This window comes from Siphateles boraxobius, unplaced genomic scaffold, assembly GCF_051911475.1.
Source record: "Siphateles boraxobius isolate OS27281-9 unplaced genomic scaffold, OSU_SipBor_1 12, whole genome shotgun sequence".
NCBI classification, from domain to species: Eukaryota; Metazoa; Chordata; class Actinopteri; order Cypriniformes; family Leuciscidae; genus Siphateles; species Siphateles boraxobius.
In genome coordinates, this window is record NW_027508722.1 from 4,852,227 (window position 1) to 4,875,517 (window position 23,291).

Genomic DNA, 23,291 nt, shown 5'->3' on the forward strand with positions numbered 1-23,291 from the left:
GCACAGGCCCACTCATCAAAGAGCATGGTTTCGTCAACTGATGTGAGAGCAGGTATTCCTGAGTAGAACTTGCTGAGGCTGCTCTGAATGTCTCTCCATTCTGGAAAACTTCTCAGTAGGACCCACTCTAGTTCTCTTGTATTCTCCAGTGAGCAGCTCCAATTGTCAAGGTAATCCACTGATGCTGAGTAAAAGCTTCTCACTGCACAATAAAAATCATCAGCTTTTATGTCACCAGCTTCAACAAGGGTGTCTAACTGTGTTTTGATGTCAGAGGGAATGAATGATTCCTCCAGCCTGGCCTGCAAGACATTTCTCAGATCATAAATGTGCAAAGCCACTTCTGTGGCAGATATATTTTCTTGCTCTACTGTCGCCAGTGCACGATGGAAAGCTGCAGTTTGCTTAAGTGCAAATCCAAGCCAAAGTTTTGTGCAAGGGCTGCTGAATGTGTCTTTTAGAAACTTTGGCCACTTTTCTTGAGAAAGAAAGTATGCACGTAGACCATCAAAAAGGTGTAGAATTCGTTCAAGAGCTGGACCAAGAGAGAGGAAACGTGTGCTACCATGCTGCAGTAATTTTTGATAGTCCAGCTGTACAAAGTCACAAAACTCCTTGAGCTCCCTTACGCGCACTGTATAGATATGAAAGTATTTGTATACCTTCACAGCAAAACACTCCAAATCAATTGGTAAGCAATCCACTGCTGTTTGCAGGGTATTGTGGATGATGTGTGCATTACAGCCAATGCCCAGAATATCCCTTCCTAGCTGCATTTGCAGCTTTCTCCAGATATTGCCTTTACCAGCTCTTTTAACACCACCAAAGCAATCCACTGCTGTTTGCAGGGTATTGTGGATGATGTGTGCATTACAGCCAATGCCCAGAATATCCCTTCCTAGCTGCATTTGCAGCTTTCTCCAGATATTGCATTTACCAGCTCTTTTAACACCACCAAAGTTTGTGTTAGTGTTATCAGCACAAAGTGCAACTAATTTCTGATCAAGCCCATGTTTTTCAATGACATGGGAAATGTAGACAGTTTGCAAATCAGATGTCTCACCTGGCAGAGATGAAAATTCAATTATCTTGACCTTTACACCCTCTAGTGGCTTGAAGTATCGCACAAGCACAGGAAACAATTTAATGTCTTTGTGGTTGGATGCATCCACAGTTAATGTGACACAGGAGCACTTGTCCAAATCATGCTGAACTTCTTCCTCTGACAAAGGACCAAGAACGTTGCATATTATAGGCTCAGATTTAGTGCGAGCAGAAGAAAATTTCGGATCATACAATTTCTTGATCAATTTTGCAGTGCAGTCAGCTGACCGAAAACTATGGCCATGAATAACAGAATGGTATGCAAAAAGTCCTTCACTTGCATGCACTTTATCAGATTCGCAACTTTGCTTCACAAAAAATTCGCTGACACTTGGAGTAGCACACTTACTTTTAGGAGCGTCCATGTGCTTTTTTGTGTGCATATGCTGCGTAATGTCGGCTCGGCCTCCGTGAGCAATGGAAAAGCGAGCCCCGCAAATGTCGCATCTTAATTTACTTGCCTCTGATAGTGACTCTCTTTTGAGAAATTTAAACTCTTTTTGAAGATCCTCATTAAATGTACATGTACGCTTCTTTGACATCTTTGCACCTGAGTCAAGCTTATCCGTGTGCTCTCGTCTCATATATACTTAACTGTGACGTCGGATTCCGCCTTCACTAAATGCAAGTTAATTGAGTGAATTGTGATTGGATGGAATTGTCCTTCTGCCTTCTCTTATTGGATGAAAAAATGTTTTCTCTATGAGGAAAATATATGAGGTGATTTGCTAGTTTTATTATTAGGCTATTTCGAAGAGTACTCGCGCTATCACTCAGGAAAAAATAAAATAAAATAAAAAACCTAAAATATATATTAACGATGAAATACGGGACAAAACATGATTTTTTCATAATAAGTCGGGACACTAAAATTAGAGTTGAAATACGGGACTGTCCCGGGAAAAACGGGACGTCTGGTCACCCTACCTATGGCCTACTGTTGCTCAGCATTACAGCATTTAGACTTGAGCATCAGATAGAGGAGGGGTAACAGAATTCTCCAACACATCCCTCCTTTGGGACTAACTCTAGTCCCACCTTCAATTTTCCCAGGATGTATCTCCATGAGCAGGTCTCTTTCATATCCTACCAATATGATCAATTTAGACCATCCAGTCATTCTACCAATAGACCTGTTATCACAGAGGTACACCCTGGAGGAAGAGTGAGACCAAACATCTCCACCCCCATTTGTCTGGAGTGGAGTAAAAGATCTCGCCTTCCTGTCAAACCATCATTCTCTATATGGACAAAGCAGCTTCAAACATTCAGTGTATTCATCATACAGTGTATAGTCTCGAAGTTACAATTGTCCCACGATGCCAGAGGAACCATCCAGGCGCTTCCTGGTGGCCCGTGGCGCTATCTGGGTTGCTACACTGTTGCCAGAGGTGCCCTGGCAGTGCCTAGGGCGCTATCTGGTGTTGGAGCAGACAGCGGGTTTTTAAACCACCAGTTGAGTCTGCCCTTTGTTGAAACAACAGTAGATGACCGCGCTTGCAAATAATTCCTCTTTTACATCTTATATACAACAGTTCCAGTAGTCTAAATGCACACAATGTCAAGGCTTCTACGTTTGTTACTGTAATATGCCCATATATGTAAAAAGGTGGATAAAGTGATCAAAAAATAACAAAAGCACTCTCATTTCTTTTGCATACAATTACATCACCTCATATCACGGGTAATGTTCTGTTTTAAACCTTCTATTTCCCTTCAGTCTTGCATTTAAATTTGTGACAGCAGTGTGATTATATAAAAACATATCTTAACATGATTATAAGTATAGGATATACAGGACGGGGGCCCTTAAAATAAATGCATAACTGCCCATCTTACTAACTCCCTACTCTACCCATGCATGTTCTAACAAGCTTCCTATTTTTACCCCCAAAAAGAAAGACAGAGTTTTCTAACTCCCTCTCTTGTCAAAAAACAAAGTCAAAAACCTTATAACAAAATTAACAGGTACCCCCAGTCCTTTTACCTTTTTTCATTAGAACTCATCTAACTCATCCAGGCCTGGTCCAATAGGATAGACTCCTGAGTTGCATCCAATGTCAACTCTGTCTCTGTTAACCGACACATTGATCATCTGCTTGGCTCGGGTCATTGACTGAGCAGCTGCAGTGGCCAACATGGATCTGAGAAAAGGTATAACGCAACAGAACAGCAGAAGAGCAACAACAACAACCACAACTATTATTATCCCCACCTTAATCAGCCACTCTTTCCAGGCTCCAAACAAAGAATCAAACCAGTATCCAATATTTCTGTCCCTTCCCGCATTTTCAGCAGCCTCTTGTCTTAGCGCCTTCAGTTTCTTCATAGCCCTAGTGAAAGTTCCATCGGGGGCTGTGTTATTAGGAATAAAGGTGCAGCAGTCAGTCCCAAAAATTACACATACTCCTCCTTTATCTGCCAATAACCAATTCAGGGCTTGCCTATTTTGCCATGTCATTTTGCTGGTGGCTTTTAATTGTTGGTCTAGCGCCTCAAGTGCATCATCCGTATAATTAATAAATTTTTGCTGATTGTAGTATATGTAATTTATACATTCAGTATTCTTATTAACAGGTACCCATAGAAGAAATGATTCAAACCCTGACTTTATTTCATCCCTAGCCTTAAATTCATGTGGTATTCCTCTAGGCTGTTCAATTGCATCAATTTTAACATTGGGATCTGGGGTATAAGCTCTCTTAGCTCTGTGCTTATGTCTACTCAACTTTTCTATTGTTTCTTCCTCATTGAGATCCCAGTTTACAATTCCTATTCCTTGAGCTAGCCTCACCCTGGCACAGAGTCCTTTCCAATCAACTAGGGTGGCTCTTAGTCGTTTACCCCCACATAGCCAAAAGAAGTCAGCTACTGCTTCAGTTTGATTTTCAAGTGGTCCAATTAGGGGAAAGGATAAGGTAGCATTCTCGCAGTTTTCATGAGCACCTGTTACTGTCATGTTTTTATTTATTGTTGCTGTGGCATATATTGAGCTAGAGGATTTATATACGTTTGTCTCGTTGTACATCTCATAATCCAGGTGCCAAATTATAGCACATTTACCTTGAAAGGTTCCTACATTTCGATAGCCCATAGTTTTGTTAAAACATTCATACTCCAATGTTTTATCCAGAATGTAATTTTGTGGGGTCTCCTAATTGGCTTTATCTATTCTTACGTCAAGCTCCTTGCATGCACTTCCCCAACCCTCCTGGTTATAAAATCTTTGATAATAGTGGTTCCCTAACATGGCCAGGCACTCAGCTGGACAGTATGGAATTACATGTCCAGTTCTGTTACAATATTGTGAATTAAATCTGGCACACTGCATGTAGTCATATTGGTTTGGTACTATTCTTAACTTCTTCAAAGGTGAGGGTGAGCATAATACACATGTGCCTTGTTTTACCTGTCTTACAGTATACACTGCCCATTTATACCATTCATTATGATAGGCATCATCCAACAGTTTTTCTTTTTGTAGTTCTACTTCCAAATCAACTTCAGTTTGGGTATAATCTTCATGAATAGTCATAGCTTTCTGCAGGGATCTTTTTACATTATGTCTGCGTGCTTTGTTACCTTGTGTTGGTTGAGTCAGGTTAGGGTGACTCATCCCACTCAAAGCTTGAGAGGTCTGGTAAATCAGTGTCTGGGGGATTAATTTCTGGGAGGTCAATGTCTGGGAAGTCATTTTCTGGGAGGTCGATTCCTGGGATGCCGATGTCTTGGAGGTTGAGTGTGACAAAGTTGTATGGTTCATCAGCAGAGGGTCCTTCTCCAGGGGATTGTTCGCCTGGAGGCATTGTGTCTGGGGAAGCTGCTGCATGAGGTGTATCACCAGAAAGACCAATACTAGGAGCTCTCTCACCTTCAGGCTCCAGGTCCTCTGAAGGCTGTCCATCATTCCGCTCCGGCATTTCATCCCTTGGCTCAGCGTGTTCAGTCTCCCTAGAATGAGGTTCATCAATGTTAATATCTTCACTTTCAGTTCCCTGCTCTTCTGGGGCATCTTGAGCTATCTCCTCTTGACTCCCTTCTGGACTATCTATTTCCTCCTCTTGCCTTCTAGGTCTCAGCCTTGGGACTCGGGTGCAATGATTCAAATGATACCAGGTTGTGCTGCCCTCTACCTGTACTGCTGTGGGGGTTGCTCTTACTACAGTATAAGGTCCTTCTCTTCGTGGCTCATTCCACCTTCTCCTAAAGACTCTTAGGTATACCTGGTCTCCAGGTACCACCAGACAGGGAACTTCTTCCTCTTCTCTGGGTCCCCTGTTTTGTTCCTGTGAATGAATAGCTTCATGTATAGCAGTCAATTGTCTCATATATGTCTTTAATTCCAATTGTAACTGTTCTAACAGTGGCCCGTCATAAGGTCCTCTCAAATGAGGCACAGGCATTGGTCTCCCAGTCAACATTTCATGGGGTGTCAGATTAGTGATCCTGTTGGTTTGCATTCGATAGCTCATCAGTGCGAGTGGCAACGCATCTACCCAATTAAGCTTAGTGTCCGCACAAATTTTGTTGATTTTGGCCTTAATAGTCCCATTGACCCGTTCCACGAGTCCCTGTGACTCAGGATGGTAGACACACCCCAGTCTCTGCTTGATCCTCAACTGTTGTATTACTGCCTTTACCGTTCTTGGAATAAAAGCAGACCCATTGTCTGAACTGATCTGGGATGGGATACCAAATCTTGGTATGACCTCTCTCGTCAGAAATTTTATCACTGTCTGTGCTCCTTGCTCTGCTGATGGTTCTGCTTCCACCCATCTACTGAATCTGTATATAATGACCAACATGTACCTTTTTCCTCTTACTGCTTTTATCATGTCCACATAATCCATTACTAGATGCTTAAAGGGTCCTTCTGGAACTGAAATAGAGCCTATTGAAGTTGTTGTTCCTTTTCTTACATTGTTCTGTGCGCAAATTCACATTCACTCAGAAATTCATCTACCCTTGTTTGTAAGTATGGGGACCAGAATCCTTGTCTTTTTATCTTTCTCATAATCTCCCCCCTTCCACAGTGGTCAAAACTGTGGGCGTCAGGTATAAGAATATTAAGCAATGGGGTGGGGGCTATCATAAAACCTTCATGAGACCTCCAGATATTATTAGCATCTCTAGTCGCCCCCCTTTGTTGCCATAAGTGTATTTCAGGTGGTGTAGCTCTGGACTGCATTTTGGCAATACTTTCTATAGTAGGGAGGGGCTGGATCAAAACGGATGGTGCCATTACAGCAGATTGACACCCAGAAGCCAATTTTGCTTGGCTATCTGCGGCGTTATTGCCTTTGATAACAAAATCATTTCCTTTCTTGTGAGCCTGGCATTTGACGATGGCCAATTTGGCTGGAAACATCATAGCATTAATCAATGCAGTAATTTGGTCCCCATGTTGGATTGGGGTTCCATCACTCTTTCTGAATCCTCTTTGTTTCCATACTGCACCGAAAAGATGGCATACCCCATGGGCGTATGCATAATCCGTATAAATGTTGGCTGCTTTATTTTTGGCCAGCAGACATGCTGCCGTAAGGGCTTTTAGTTCGGCCAACTGTGCTGAACAAGGCTGTTCACAACGTTGTGTCAGCACAGGAGTAAAATTGTCCCCATCTCGTTGTACAACAGCAAAACCAGCATGATTACCCGAGTGATCTCTAAAGCATGAGCCATCTACAAAGTAGTCCACGTCTGCATCAACAATTGGTGTTGATTCCAAATCTGGTCTCAGACGAGTGAATGCTAGAGAGGCAGCAACACATTCATGAGGTGTTCCTTCCCCCTCTAGTGGGACAAAGTTAGCTGGGTTTGTTGTGGTACATCTTTTGATTTTTTATATCAGGATAAGTCAACAATGTGGAGTACGCCAAACATCTGGCCTGTGTCAAAACAAAACGTCCCTGTTCCAATAACTCAGCAATCTTATGATGGGTATAGATGATGACTGGATAGCCCATAGTAACAGCAGAGGCTTTCTCAAAAGCAAAGTATACTGCAGCTAGACCTTGTTGATAACATGGTGGGTAGCCTTGGGCTACACTGTCCAATTTGGTGCTATAGTAGGCAATGGGTTGCTCCTTCCGCCCACTGCATGTCTCCTACATCAGGACAGCAGAAGCAAAGCCCTCTTTTCTGTCTGCTACATACAAATGGAAAGTTCTGTCATAATTTGGAATCGTTAATAATGGGGCTGTTTGTAATTCTTTTTTGAGTGAGCTGAATGCTATCAGTGCATCAGGATCCCATTTCAATGGTGCTCTAAGATTTTGGTGACCAGCCTGTCTCATAATGGTCCGCAATGGAGCTGTTTTGATCGCATAATCTTCTATCCAATCAGCACTAAAACCAGTCATTCCCAAAAATGAAATCATTTGACCCACAGTTTGCGGTTGGGGTGCTTTACTAATTCCTTCCAATTGGCTGGTTGATATTGCCTTTGTTTGATGTGCAATTAATCGACCCAGATACTCTACTTGAGGCAAGTAGTATTGCAATTTCTCTTTTGAGGCTTTATGGCCACCTTCTGCTAATTTGGTTAATACTTTAATGGAGTCCTGATGGCACTGTTCCAGCGTTGTTGAACAGATCAACAAATCATCCACATACTGTATTAATGTACTATCCAGTCTTAAGTCTTCTAGATCAAGTTTTAAAACTTGGTTAAACACATGAGGTGAGTGTTTAAATCCTTGGGGCATTCTCGTGTATGTGTATTGTTTACCTCGGTAAGTGAAGGAAAAAAGGTTTCTGCTTTCTTCTGCTAGAGGAATGCTGAAAAATGCAGAGCACAGATCAATCACAGTGAAATAGTTAGCAGCAGGTGGAACATTTGTCAAAAGCGTATGTGGGTTTGGCACCTCAGCTGGCCAGTCTTCCACTACTTCATTCACTGCCCTTAGGTCATGCACTAGTCTCCACTTAGATTTATTGGCTTTTTCTACTGGTAAAATTGGAGTGTTGCAATAGCTAGCAGTCTCAATTAGTACTCCTGCCTCTATTAACCCTTCAATTGTTTTTCTTATGCCTTCTATTGCTTCGCGTTTCAGTGGGTATTGCTGTTTCCTAGGCAGCTGGACTCCTGGTTTAATAGCAATTCTCACAGGGTTTGCTGACTTGACTAGTCCTACATCTGTGTCATGCTTAGACCATAACTGTAGGGGCACCCTTTCTTTCATTTCTATCATTAATTCCTTCATTTTAGAGATTGAGTCATGTTGTTGTTCTGTTTCTACAACCAGTTTTGGGGTACCTATCATATTAGTTACACGTAGAATCTTTAGGTGTGTTTTATCTGGTGTTTGTAAAATAAAGGGGTTCTCAGTGGCTTCCCACCGTTTTTCCTTAGCTTTTAACATCATTGGACCTAGATCTTTTGCCCGACATCCTTCATTGACGCACAACGTCACATGTGGGACTGAATTATCAACCCTAAACCATGTTCTGGTGAAGTCACTGTCTTCAATTTGTAGTGCTGCCCCTGTTGGTCCTATAATAATATGGTGTGATCTTAAATGCACTTTCTGGCCCTCAGTTTTCTCTAACCACTCTTTTTGCTGTTCTGGATCCCTAAGGGGGTCATATATCATTGTACAGTGATATTCAGTTTCTGGTGAGGTTGGTTTCAGGAATTGTTCTTTTATATACTTTTCCTATCTATCCAGTGTTTGTCTTAGTCCCTCATCTAAATTCCCAATCCAAAATGCATTAGCTTGTGGTTCCTGTTGATCAATTTCACTCATTACTATCATCTGTTTTATACCTGCACTATCTATATATATCCCTTGGGGAGTGCACCATATCTGTAAATTTAGCTTGCATATTGCATCTCTTCCCAACAGATTGACTGGTGTTTGGTCTGATACTAGCACAGGAATTTTAATTTCAGAGTCTTTGACTTTTATGCTGACAGGAGTTGTCATTGGAATTAGCTGCGTTAGTCCCGAGAATCCTACTGTCTTTACATATTTTCCAGACCTGGGGAGGTGTGAGGCATAAGTTGGGCTCAAGCAGGTATATGTTGCTCCTGTATCAAGCATAATAGGTGTTATCTTGTCCTCTATCTTAACCCGCAGCATAGGTTCTTGGTCAGCATTTGATGACAGCATTGGAAGCTGACTCCTCCCCGTAGGATTCTCTGGGCATCCCTAGTATCCTTGGTCCGGGCCACGCCATGGGTTGACGGGGCCAGATACCTGATACTGCTGGTTTTGATTTCCTTGTCGCCCTGGCTGTCTTAGCTGGGGCCCATCTTGGGGCCATGGGTTAACTGGGCAGAATCTCTTGGTGTGTCCAGGCTGATTACATCCCCAACAGGTGCTTGGTTGGTCAGGGTTTCTTTGCTGGTTGTAAAATTGTCTCCCTCTTCCTCTTCCTCTTCCTCTTCCTGGGATTGTTCCATTTCTATTGTCTTGATGTTCAGGAAGGTATATTACAATTGGTGCAGCCAGTTGCTGTGGGTTTCCTGTGTTGACGGGCACATTCTGATTCATGTTGTTTGGTGCTTGCTGGACAGTCTGGGGAGCTTGACTTGGTATGTTGACAGCCGCCATCATGGCAGTCGGGTCGTCTGTCTCCTTCACCGCAGCTTGCACTTTCTTCTTTTTGTTGATTGATTCATCCAGCTGCAACTGGGTTAGTTTTCTTTGAAGATCTCTTTCTTGGTTTTTCAGCTTCTGCTCATTTTTTCTGTGTTGTTCTACTGCATGAGCCACATGGTCACTAAATTATTTAGGTGACTTTGAGGTCAGTCCCACCACATCTTCTAACTTGGCTTTCACTGGTGCAGGCATGGCTTCCACAATGGCAGTTCTGAACAGTGCTGTTATTACTGGGTCATGTTCGGGGTCTCTCTCCAATTCTTGCTTCCACTTCCTTGCTTGTTTCTGGACATAGGTGATTGGGTTTTCTCCGTCTCCTATTGGCTCTCCTTTCAGTGATTTTGGGTCCATTTGGGTCTGATAATATTTTCTCAGCACTTGCCATATCGCTGGTGTGCATTGGTCCAGTGGTCTGGCGTCCATTCTAGGTGAATCAATCGCCTGATGTAGTCCTGCGTCCTGTAAGATCTCATTAGTCCTAGCTCCTCCCACGCATTTAGCCAGCAGGGCCTTAACATCTCCAAGGGCCAAAATCTTGCCCATTGTCTCTTCTTCCAGCGATCTGATCCACTTGCCAGCTCCTTCATGTAAATCAGGTAGGCGGGCTATCAGTCCTTCCAGATCCTGCCCCGCCCACGGCACATACTGTCCCTGTTGACCTTTAATTAGGATGGGGCACTGCACAGTTTCTTCCTTCAGTGAGTCCTCCTCTTGTTTGCATGTACTTATCATAGGGCAAAACTTATGATTTTCCATATGCCAGTCTTCTTCTCCCCTATACATGCTTGGTTTCTTTAGTGCCGTTCCCTTAGGTTGTATGGGGTGGCTGGTGGGGCAGCTGGCGAGATATCCTCAAGGAGTAGGGAACCTGTCACACTCTTGATTTCCCTGCGAGGTCTGGCTGGGCTGAGTGAGCGTGACTTGTGCTTTCGGCGGTTCTGATGTCTCTGGTGTTCTTGAGGTTCGTGTTGTTCTGAGCCCGTGACATTCTTCAGGGATTCCTGTAAGCGTTTAAAGCTGTGATTGATTTGTTCTTCTGTTGTCCTTATATCTTGGTCCAGCTCATCACATTCTTGTTCGAACAGCTGATTGGTGTCTACTTCCTGGTTCAGTTTTTCCCCAAGACTCTGCAGGGCTTTCGCTGCATAATGGTATGGATTAGACAGGGTGGGGTTCTTGCGTTCAGTCAGGTGTTTCCTATTCAAGCTGCTACCTTGGCTTCCATCATGGCTTGATGGCCCCTTGTTTAGTGGAGATGATGCTTCAAACATGTCAGCATCTGCCAATATTTTGTGGTCATAACCTGGATTCCTGTGGTCTTCTCTTTCCTCCTCCACTCTTTCTTCTTCCTCATCCTGCGTATCTGTGAGGGTTACGTTGCCTTTGATCTTCACAGTGCCCTCCATCAGGGGGAGCTGTTTACCAGTCATATCATAGGGTGTGAGCTAATGCTCTCCTATGCCTTTCTTTCCCGTATTCACTGTGTCCCTCCCACATTTGTTTTTCCCTTGACTTCAAACTTTTTCCTTTAAACCTTTTTCTGACTGTTTATCGTCTCTTTATCTTCTTTTTTTGCAATCCATCTATTCATGCGCTTAAAATTTTATTCACACACTTCTATCCCTTCTTCAATATCAAAAGTATGTAGAAAGCCCCAATGTTCAGTCTTAATTCTCTTTCAACAGACGCTGGGTTTCTCTATCCGGATCACAGTATTTGCAGTCTGGCGAATGGCCAAATAGTCGACAAAACCAATTCTTTGGAGTGTTCTTTGTTTTTTTGGTAAGCACAGTTTTCACTTGATTTTTACTTGTTCGTTTTATTTTATCCATTAATTTCTAATACATTTTTATACTTCTTTTTTCTATTTATTCTTTATTCTGGACTTTTTTCTGCTTCTGCTGCTATTTCTCACTAATTGGTTCCACTGTCCTCTGCTTCCCAGCACTATCACTGATTAATGACTAGTTAATGCACCTCTTGGCAGAATGCCCGGGAGAGCCAAAAACTCCCTTCTCTCTATATTTTAGTCTTCTGGTGTATCCTTTTACATTCTTTAACTCAATTCTTTTAACTTTTCTTACCTTTTTATGTAAAAAACTTTAGCTAATAATTATTATAAGGATTTTAAATGTTTTTGTTCTTTATCTATACTTTACCTTCCTTACTTTGTGCACATTTTAATACCCCCATTCTCTTTCACAAAAGACAGACAGACAAACAAACAGGTGGTCAGTGTACTTCCTACACTGCCTGGCGCCTTTTAAACACTTCTTTTACTAGACAGTGTACTCTTACTTCATGAGCGCAATCTCCACGCTATGCACTTCTTGCTTTTTGAGACAAACACACATACAGCAGCTTCTTTGGACCTGGAAATCAGACTCCCTTCTTATCTTTTATCTCTCAGTTGTTTTTTAGGTTCTTTTGCAGTGGGGTTTTATAATTGCAGAGCAATCATCAAGCGTGTCAGCTTCTCAGAGGCAATTCACAAAACAAAATATAAGCAAAAACTGCTTACCTGATTTTTGGCCGGCCTTTGTTTTGTGAATGCCACCGTCAGCGTCCACACCACGATGATCTTCTGAACCCAAGCCTGCTCCTGGCTGGCTCGCCAATTATGTCGTGGCTAATTGCTGGTCTCTGGTCCTGATAAGTAGTTTTTCAGAGTCTAGTAGGAGTTAGTCTTCAAAATGTTTTCAGAGTCGAAGTTCCAGGTCTCAGAAGAAGAACTTTATTGAGCAATTCAACAAAGTGAGATGGTCAGCTGAATCATCTGATCTTACAGTGGTTGAAACATAGATTTTATACATCTTTCTTTTCGCCAGTGTCCAATTAGTGTTTGTACCGTTATCTCTTACACATTGCTCCTCCTTGGTATCACGCCACCATTAAGATCACATGCTCCGAGGCCTTATTTCTATTGGTGGCGGAGTATCACATGTATAGTTTTTTAAAAAATTACATCATATATGTTTTTTAGTACTTTCCTGTACCTTGCACCAACGTCATCTATGCATTACATGGGTTTTTAGGTACTTTTCCAACTCTACATTGCCCTATGGCCTACTTTTGCTCAGCATTACAGCATTCAGACTTGAGCATCAGATAGAGGAGGGGTAACAAAATTCTCCAACACTACCTCTTGATTTTGAGTTTAACTGAGACACATCTGGCTGCCATTTTGGAGTAGCCAAGCCGGGGTAGCGTTGCCGAGGGGTCTAAGGCGCCGGATTTAGGCCCCAGGCTCCAGTCTCTTCGGGGGCGTGGGTCCGAATCCCACCGCTGCCAGCAGAGGTTTTAATGAGGGCCAGACACCTAAAGTGTGCTCTGAAAAGGTGCAAAAGCAGCTGAAAATATGCACCCTCTTGAATCAGAGACAACAATAACTTGCAATTATTATAATGACACTTCCAAAATGAATTTTAATAATATAATAATAATGTATAGCAGGACAGTCGATCGGCAGGACTGAGAGTTTTTGGTGAACTGACTGCTACCTCTTGATTTTGAGTTTAACTGCGACACATCTGGCTGCCATTTTGGAGTATGGCCCAAATGCTTTGATTAGGTAATTCAGTTGTGTTTGATTAGAGATGGAATTGCAATCTGCAGGGAGGGGGGCCTCCAAGAGTGTAACTGCATCCCCTCTCTACTTAGTAGGCCTTTCCACCTGTCGAGGAGCTCCTTCAAAGCATGAAGAATTTCAACTGATTTAACTATGGAGAAGTGAGACACTAAAAGAAAAAATTGGCGAAAATGGCCCACGGAAGGCATTCTCATTAATGAGGGCCAGACACCTAAAGTGTTCTCTGAAAAGGTGCAAAAGCAGCTGAAAATATGCACCCTCTTGAATCAGAGACAACAATAACTTGCAGGGAGGGGGGCCTCCAAGAGTGTAAAAAAACAAAAATGAATTTCCAAAAACAAAATTAATTTAAATATAATATTAATGTATAGCACACAGGGGTGCCCAATCCTGCTCTGTGCAGGACAGTCGATCGGCAGGACTGAGAGTTTTTGGTGAACTGACTCCTACCTCTTGATTTTGAGTTTAACTGCGACACATCTGGCTGCCATTTTGGAGTATGGCCCAAATGCTTTGATTAGGTAATTCAGTTGTGTTTGATTAGAGATGGAATTGAAATCTGCAGGGAGGGGGGCCTCCAAGAGTGTAACTGCATCCCCCCTCTACTTAGTAGGCCTTTCCACCTGTCGAGGAGCTCCTTCAAGGCATGAAGAATTTCAACTGATTTAACTATGGAGAAGTGAGACACTAAAAGAAAAAATTGGTGAAAATGGCCCACGGAAGGCATTCTCATTAATGAGGGCCAGACACCTAAAGTGTCCTCTGAAAAGGTGCAAAAGCAGCTGAAAATATGCACCCTCTTGTATCAGAGACAACAATAACTTGCAGGGAGGAGGGCCTCCAAGAGTGTAATAAAACAAAAATGAATTTCAAAAAACAAAATTAATTTAATTATAATAATAATGTATAGCACACAGGGGTGCCCAATCCTGCTCTGTGCAGGACAGTCGATCGGCAGGGCTGAGAGTTTTTGGTGAACTGACAGCTACCTCTTGATTTTGAGTTTAACTGCGACACATCTGGCTGCCATTTTGGAGTATGGCCCAAAGGCTTTGATTAGGTAATTCAGTTGTGTTTGATTAGAGATGGAATTGCAATCTGTAGGGAGGGGGGCCTCCAAGAGTGTAACTGCATCCCCCCTCTACTTAGTAGGCATTTCCACCTGTCGAGGAGCTCCTTCAAGGCATGAAGAATTTCAACTGATTTAACTATGGAGAAGTGAGACACTAAAAGAAAAAATTGGCGAAAATGGCCCACGGAAAGCATTCTTACAAGGTAGCGTGGCCGAGCGGTCTAAGGCGCTGGATTAAGGGTCCAGTCTCTTAGGGGGCGTGGGTTCAAATCCCTCCGCTGCCAAGTCTGCATTTTAGAAGGCACCTGTGAAAAGACTGGAGAAGTGACACTGCTTGCTCCCAGTCTCTTCAAAACTCAGCCGTTTTTGCTTTCCTTGGCCGAACTCGGCGGGCTTCAGAGCCTGACGATGAAGGTCCACACCCAACAATTTATCTATTTCTGAAATTTAATGGCCAGAAAATGGCCCACTAGAGTGGCCAAGCCGGGGTAGCGTGACCGAGGGGTCTAAGGCGCTGGATTTAGGCTCCAGTCTTTTCGGGGGCGTGGGTTCAATTCCCACTGCTGCCAGCAGAGGTTTTAATGAGGGCCAGACACCTAAAGTGTGCTCTGAAAAGGTGCAAAAGCAGCTGAAAATATGCATCCTCTTCAATCAGAGACAACAATAACTTGCAATTATTATAATGACACTTCCAAAATGAATTTAAATATAATAATAATGTATAGCACACAGGGGTGCCCAATCCTGCTCTGTGCAGGACAGTGGATCAGCAGGACTGAGAGTTGTTGGTGAACTGACAGCTACCTCTTGATTTTGAGTTTAACTGCGACACATCTGGCTGCCATTTTGGAGTAGCCAAGCCGGGGTAGCGTTGCCGAGGGGTCTAAGGCGCTGGATTTAGGCTCCAGGCTCCAGTCTCTTCGGGGGCGTGGGTCCGAATCCCACTGCTGCCAGCAGAGGTTTTAATGAGGGCCAGACACCTAAAGTGTGCTCTGAAAAGGTGCAAAAGCAGCTGAAAATATGCACCCTCTTGAATCAGAGACAACAATAACTTGCAATTATTATAATGACACTTCCAAAATGAATTTAAATATAATAATAATGTATAGCAGGACAGTCGATCGGCAGGACTGAGAGTTTTTGGTGAACTGACTGCTACCTCTTGATTTTGAGTTTAACCATTTTGGAGTATGGCCCAAATGCTTTGATTAGGTAATTGATTAGGTAATTGATTAGGTAATTGATACCTTGATTAGGTAAAAGGTGCAAAAGCAGCTGAAAATATGCACCCTCTTGAATCAGAGACAACAATAACTTGCAATTATTATAATGACACTTCAAAAATGAATTTTAAATATAATAATAATGTATAGCACACAGGGGTGTCCAATCCTGCTCTGTGCAGGACAGTCGATCGGCAGGACTGAGAGTTTTTGGTGAACTGACAGCTACCTCTTGATTTTGAGTTTAACTGCGACACATCTGGCTGCCATTTTGGAGTAGCCAAGTCGGGTTAGCGTTGCCGAGGGGTCTAAGGCACTGGATTTAGGCCCAAGGCTCCAGTCTCTTGGCCCAAATGCTTTGATTAGGTAATTCCGTTGTGTTTGATTAGAGATGGGATTGCAATCTGCAGGGAGGGGGGCCTCCAAGAGTGGAACTGCATCCCCCCTCTACTTAGTAGGCCTTTCCACCTGTCGAGGAGCTCCTTCAAAGCATGAAGAATTTCAACTGATTTAACTATGGAGAAGTGAGACACTAAAAGAAAAAATTGGCGAAAATGGCCCACAGAAGGCATTCTCACAAGGTAGTGTGGCAGAGTTCTCTAAGGCGCTGGATTAAGGCTCCAGTCTCTTCGGGGACATGAGTTCAAATCCCACCGCTGCCAAGTGTTCATTTTAGAAGGCAATTGTGAAAAGACTGGAGAAGTGACACTGCTTGCTCCCAGTCTCTTCAAAACTCAGCCGTTTTTGCTTTCCTTGGCCGAACTCGGCGGGCTTCAGAGCCTGACGATGAAGGTCCACACCCAACAATTTCTCTATTTCTGAAATTTAATGGGCAGAAAATGGCCCACTAGAGTAACCAAGCCGGGGTAGCATGGCCGAGGGGTTTAGGCTCCAGTCTCTTTGGGGGCGTGGGTTCGAATCACACCGCTGCCAGCAGAGGTTTTAATGAGGGCCAGACACCTAAAGTGTCCTCTGAAAAGGTGCGAAAGCAGCTGAAAATATGCACCCTCTTGAATCAGAGAAGGCATTCTCACAAGGTAGCGTGGCCGAGCTTTGATTAGGTAATTCGATTACATTTACATTTTACATTTACATTTTAGTCATTTAGCAGACGCTTTTATCCAAAGCGACTTACATTTGAGGATTAAACCAAGCGAGTCATCGTGGAGAGGCAAAAACAACGCAAGATGTGCTCAGAATACAAAGTTCAAACATTGCTCAGAGTAGCATAAGCCAGACAAGCGAAGATTTCAAGAGACAGGTTTTATTTATTTTTTATTTTTTTTATTTATGTTAAGTGCTCACGGAAGAGATGAGTTTTCAGTTGTCTTTTGAATGCTGTCAGGGATTCTGCATTACGGACGAGGGTGGGTAGGTCATTCCACCAGCATGGAACCGTGAATGAGAATGTTCTGGACAGTGATTTTGTGCCTCGCTGTGAAGGCACCACGAGCCGTCGCTCCTTGGCCGATCGTAGGCTTCTGGTAGGGATGTAGACCCGAAGGAGCGAGTGAAAGTAGGAGGGAGCTGAGCCGGTGGACAATCTGTAAGCAAGTGTCAGCGCCTTGAACTTGATTCGAGCAGCGAGTGGTAGCCAATGCAGGGAGATGAACAGCGGAGTGACGTGGGCCCTTTTGGGCTCGTACAAGACGAGCAGCAGCATTCTGGATCAATTGTAAGGGTTTAGTTGCACATGATGGAAGACCAGCTAGAAGAGCATTGCAGTAATCAAGCCTAGAAATAACCAGGGCCTGTACAAGAAGTTGTGTTGCATGCTCAGTTAGGAAAGGCCTGATCTTCCTGATGTTGTGCATTGCAAACCTGCATGATCGAGCTGTCTTTGAAATGTGGTCTGTGAAGGTTAGCTGGTCATCAAAGATTACTCCAAGATTTCTGACTGACCTTGATGGGGTGATTGAGGATGAGTCTAACTGGATAGTGAAGTCGTGCTGTAGAGACGGATTGGCAGGGAGAACGAGAAGCTCAGTCTTAGCCAGATTGAGCTGCAGGTGATGTTCCTTCATCCATGCCGAGATGTCCGCCAGACAGCTAGAGATACGTGCAGCTACTGTGGGATCGTCTGGTTGAAATGAGAGGTAGAGCTGGGTGTCATCAGCATAGCAATGGTAAGAGAAACCATGTGCCTGTATGATGGGTCCCAGTGATGTGGTGTAAATGGAGAAGAGGAGGGGTCCAAGGACTGACCCCTGGGGAACCCCTGTGGTCAGTCGATGTACTTTGGATACCTCGCCTCTCCATGCGACCCTGAATGACCTACCTGTGATGTAGGATTAAAACCAGTGGAGGGAAGATCCAGTGATGCCCAGTGATGAGAGGGTGGACAGAAGGATCTGATGATTCACAGTGTCGAAGGCAGCAGACAGGTCAAGGAGAATGAGAACTGATGATTTGGAAGCAGCTTTGGCGATCCGCAGGGCTTCTGTGACTGAAAGTAATGCGGTCTCGGTCGAATGCCCTTTCTTGAAGCCAGATTGGTTAACACCCAGCTGGTTATTCAGAGACAGGAAAGATCATACTTGGTTGAAAGCAACTCGTTCAAGTGTTTTTGCAATGAAAGGTAGGAGAGAGACAGGTCTGTAATTCTCTAGAAGTGATGTGTTTAAAGTTGGTTTTTTAAGCAGTGGGGTTACCCGAGCCTGCTTAAATGCTGTAGGAAAAATGCCGGTATGGAGGGATGAATTGATGATGTGTGTGAGTGCTGGTAGAAGTGTGGGAGAGATGGCTTGAAGAAGGTGTGAGGGGATGGGGTCTAGAGGGCAGGTGGTAGGATGACTGGAGAGGAGAAGTTTAGATACTTCTTCCTCGGTTAGAGGAGAGAAGGAGGAGAGAAGGTTATTGGCTGTGGGAGAGGTTGGACTAGGTTCCTGTGTGTGTGGAGGAGAGAACTGACTGCTAATGGTTGTTGTTTTGTTAGTGAAGAAGTTAGCAAAATCATCAGCAGTTAACGAGGAGGTGGGTGGTGGTGGAGGTGGACAGAGGAGAGAGTTGAATGTCTTGAAAACTGTTCGTGTGTTAGAGGAGGAGCTGATCTTGTTGTGGAAATATGAAGATTTTGCGGCATGAACATCAGCAGAAAAGGAAGAGAGCAGAGATTGGTACATACTCAGGTCAGATGTATCTTTTGATTTGCGCCATTTCCTCTCCATTGCCCTGAGTTTAGTCCGGTGTTCCCGAAGAACCTCAGATAACCAGAGGTTAGAGGGGGTAGCGCGTGCTGGCCTGGAGGAGAGAGGGCAGATAGTGTCTAAAGAAGAAGTTAATGTGGAGCATAAAGTATCCGTTGCGGTATTCACATCTAGAGATGAGAATTGTGAGGGTGAGGGAAGAGAAGATGACACAGCAGAGGAAAGACGGGAGGGAGAAAGTGAGCGCAGGTTTCGTCTGAAGGTAACTGGTAGGGGAGTTGGTGGAGTGTGGATAGTGAGTTGTAGATTGAAAGTAATGAGGAAATGATCTGAAACATGGAGAGGTTTCACCAAAATGTTGTCTGTGATGCAGTTGCGTGTGTAGACCAGGTCCAGTTGGTTGCCTGACTTGTGAGTACCTGTGGTGATGAGCCGATTGAGATCGAATGAGGCTAGGAGAGAGATGAAATCTGTAGCATACGGCTTCTCTAGATGAATGTTGAAATCGCCAAAGACTACAAGTGGAGTGCCGTCCTCAGGGAAAGAGGACAGCAGCACATCCAGCTCCTCAACAAAGCTTCCCAGTTGACCTGGGGGGCGATAAATGACTACAATCTCGATCTTAAAGGGAGTTGTAAGTGTAATAGCGTGATATTCAAATGAGTTGTTATTGCATAGAGAGGAGAGAGTTGAGTATTTCCAATTGTTAGAAATGAGAATACCAGTCCCCCCACCCCTACCAGACTGGCGAGGGGTGTGAGAGAAAGAGAAGTTGTTAGAGAGAGCAGCAGGGGTTGCTGAGTCTTCTGGACGGATCCAGGTCTCAGTCAAGCCCAAGATATTAAGAGTTGAAAGAGATGCAAAGGCAGGAATGAAGTCAGCTTTATTGACTGCTGACTGACAATTCCATAGACCCATAGAAAGAGAGAGAGGTGTGTGTGTGGATGAGAGAACGGGACGCAGATTAGCAGTATTGCGCTGCCTTCTGTGCGTGATGAGAGTGCGTTGTCGAGAGACAGGGGGAATGTATTGAAAGCACATGTTGATTAAGGGAAATAGAGTACACGTAGGAAAGGAAAGGGAGAAGAAGATACTTAAGTGCGTAGCTGGTGTCGTTGCTCGGTGGAGTCGCACAGGTAGAGTCGATGGTCTTTACCCGAGTCGGTCTTCACACGAGGAGGCTGAACGCTTCCGTTGGCGCTTCCGCGACAGCGCGCGCACTACATAGATATAATGCGTACTAACGCCTGAGTGAGGACAGCTGTTTCTGCCCAGCAATTAACACAGCAAACGCAAATCACCCGAATAATGGGAGAGGAATCGAAACTAGCTGTTGGACAGCGCTCACTTAAGTGCTATACAATTTAAACTGCAATATTATTCAGAGCGGCTGTTATATAAAGTGGGAACGCGTCTAATTAAAATACAAATTTGTGAGAAGGCAAAACAAGAAAATAACCAGAGAATCGAAAACAACCTTACCTGCTGGTAGATATTACACTGAAACAACAGGAGAACTGGATATTCAGAAAAAAACGACTTGCGCGCTCTTGTCTCGTTCACGGACTGACCGCTTGTCCAGGCTTTGATTAGGTAATTCAGTTGTGTTTGATTAGAGATGGAATTGCAATCTGCAGTCACTGCAAGAGTGTAACTGCGTCCCCCCTCTACTTAGTAGGCATTTCCACCTGTCGAGGAGCTCCTTCAAGGCATGAAGAATTTCAACTGATTTAACTATGGAGAAGTGAGACACTAAAATAAAAAATTGGCGAAAATGGCCCACGGAAAGCATTCTTACAAGGTAGCGTGGCCGAGCGGTCTAAGGCGCTGGAATAAGGCTTCAGTCTCTTCGGGGGCGTGGGTTCAAATCCCACCGCTGCCAAGTCTGCATTTTAGAAGGCACCTGTGAAAAGACTGGAGAAGTGACACTGCTTGCTCCCAGTCTCTTCAAAACTCAGCCGTTTTTGCTTTCCTTGGCCGAACTCGGCGGGCTTCAGAGCCTGACGATGAAGGTCCACACCCAACAATTTTTTCTATTTCTGAAATTTAATGGCCAGAAAATGGCCCACTAGAGTGGCCAAGCCGGGGTAGCGTGACCGAGGGGTCTAAGGCACTGGATTTAAGCTCCAGTCTTTTCGGGGGCGTGGGTTCAATTCCCACTGCTGCCAGCAGAGGTTTTAATGTGGGCCAGACACCTAAAGTGTGCTCTGAAAAGGTGCAAAAGCAGCTGAAAATATGCATCCTCTTCAATCAGAGACAACAATAACTTGCAATTATTATAATGACACTTCCAAAATGAATTTAAATATAATAATAATGTATAGCACACAGGGGTGCCCAATCCTGCTCTGTGCAGGACAGTGGATCAGCAGGACTGAGAGTTGTTGGTGAACTGACAGCTACCTCTTGATTTTGAGTTTAACTGCGACACATCTGGCTGCCATTTTGGAGTAGCCAAGCCGGGGTAGCGTTCCCGAGGGGTCTAAGGCGCTGGATTTAGGCTCCAGTCTCTTCGGGGGCGTGGGTCCCAATCCCACTGCTGCCAGCAGAGGTTTTAATGAGGGCCAGACACCTAAAGTGTGCTCTGAAAAGGTGCAAAAGCAGCTGAAAATATGCACCCTCTTGAATCAGAGACAACAATAACTTGCAATTATTATAATGACACTTCCAAAATGAATTTAAATATAATAATAATGTATAGCAGGACAGTCGATCGGCAGGACTGAGAGTTTTTGGTGAACTGACTGCTGCCTCTTGATTTTGAGTTTAACTGCGACACATCTGGCTGCCATTTTGGAGTATGGCCCAAATGCTTTGATTAGGTAATTCAGTTGTGTTTGATTAGAGATGGAATTGCAATCAGCAGGGAGGGATGCCTCCTAGAGTGTAACTGCATCCCCCCTCTACTTAGTAGGCCTTTCCACCTTTCGAGGAGCTCCTTCAAGGCATGAAGAATTTCAACTGATTTAACTATGGAGAAGTGAGACACTAAAAGAAAAAATTGGCGAAAATGGCCCACGGAAAGCATTCTCACAAGGTACCATGGTAGGGCTGTCTAACGCGTGGGATTAAGGCTCCAGTCTCTTCGGGGGTGTGGGTACAAATCCCACCGCTGCCAAGTCTACATTTTAGAAGGCACTTGTGAAAAGATTGGAGAAGTGACACTGCTTGCTTCCAGTCTCTTCAAAACTCAGCCTTTTTTGCTTTCCTTGGCCGAACTCGGCGGGCTTCAGAGCCTGACGATGAAGGTCCATTCCCAACAATTTCCCTATTTCTGAAATTTAATGTCCAGAAAATGGCCCACTAGAGTAACCAAAACGGGGTAGCGTGGCCGAGGGGTCTAAGGCGCTGGATTTAGGCTCCAGTCTCTTCAGGGGTGTGGGTTCGAATCCCACGTTTTAATAAGTTTTAATGAGGGCCAGACACCTAAAGTTTGCTCTGAAAAGGTGCAAAAGCAGCTGAAAATATGCACCCTCTAAAGTCAGAGACAACAATAACTTGCAATTATTATAATGACACTTCAAAAATGATTTTAAATATAATAATAATGTATAGCACAGGGGTGCCCAATCCTGCTCTGTGCAGGACAGTCGATCGGCAGGACTGAGAGTTTTTGGTGAACTGACAGCTACCTCTTGATTTTGAGTTTAACTGCGACACATCTGGCTGCCATTTTGGAGTATGGCCCAAAGACTTTGATTAGGTATTTAAGCTGGGGAACAATAGTCCAACAAAGGTGGGGAAGAAGGGAAGAAAAGGGGGAAGGAAGAAAAAGAGAGGGGGAAGAAGAGAAAGAAAAAACGAAGAAAAGAAAGGCTGAAATTTGATGTTCAAAGATATGCCTTCATTAGCATAGATCTTATGATACATTTTCCGGTTTCTTCGTGTGTGAAAATCACGCATTTATATCACACTGTTTTCTATTGCAGGTGTGCACCAAGACCGGGGTTCGAATCCAGCTAAAGACAACTTTTTGTAATATTTATTATTTGAATAAATAATCATTATTTTTGAATGCATACTGTTCCCGTTTTAATAAAATATACATATTTAATTTGTTTGTTGTGTTTTTTGATATTCTATCATGAAAAATAATGTTATTTGCATTATTATGCAATGAATAAAGATGCAAATCATTAATTAGTAACTTATATGCTGTAAAATGTTTCACAAGAATAACAAAATGTACAAATTATATTTTTATATACAAATGTTATATTGTTGCAGTCTACTGATAAACTATTGTTATAATAAAGTAAAAGTAAATAAGCTAAATTTTTTAATGCATACTGTTCCAGTGTTTATAAAATATACATATGTAATGTGTTTGTTGTTTTTTGATATTCTTTCATTTAAAAAAAAAATTATTTGCATTATTATGCAACGAACAAAGATGCAACCCATTAAATAGTAACTAATATGAAGAATGTCTGTCACAAGAATAACAAAATGGACAAATTATCTTTTTAAATACAAATGTTATATTGGTGCAGTGTACTGATAAAATATTGTGTTATATGAAAGTAAAAGTAAATAAGCAAATTCTTTTTG

The 23,291-nt window shown here is 43.4% G+C and overlaps 4 non-coding genes across 4 annotated transcripts; all 4 read left to right on the forward strand.

Annotated features, from left to right (window-relative positions):
- Positions 1–14,573: 14,573 nt before the first annotated feature.
- On the forward strand, positions 14,574–14,655 carry trnal-aag (transfer RNA leucine (anticodon AAG)). Its single transcript has one exon. It is a non-coding gene; the product is annotated as a tRNA-Leu (tRNA).
- A 203-nt stretch (positions 14,656–14,858) lies between these two features.
- trnal-uag (transfer RNA leucine (anticodon UAG)) lies at positions 14,859–14,940 on the forward strand. The gene has a single exon. It is a non-coding gene; the product is annotated as a tRNA-Leu (tRNA).
- A 5,600-nt stretch (positions 14,941–20,540) lies between these two features.
- Positions 20,541–20,622, forward strand: trnal-aag (transfer RNA leucine (anticodon AAG)). The gene has a single exon. It is a non-coding gene; the product is annotated as a tRNA-Leu (tRNA).
- Positions 20,623–20,826: 204 nt separating this feature from the next.
- trnal-uaa (transfer RNA leucine (anticodon UAA)) lies at positions 20,827–20,908 on the forward strand. Its single transcript has one exon. It is a non-coding gene; the product is annotated as a tRNA-Leu (tRNA).
- Positions 20,909–23,291: the final 2,383 nt, after the last annotated feature.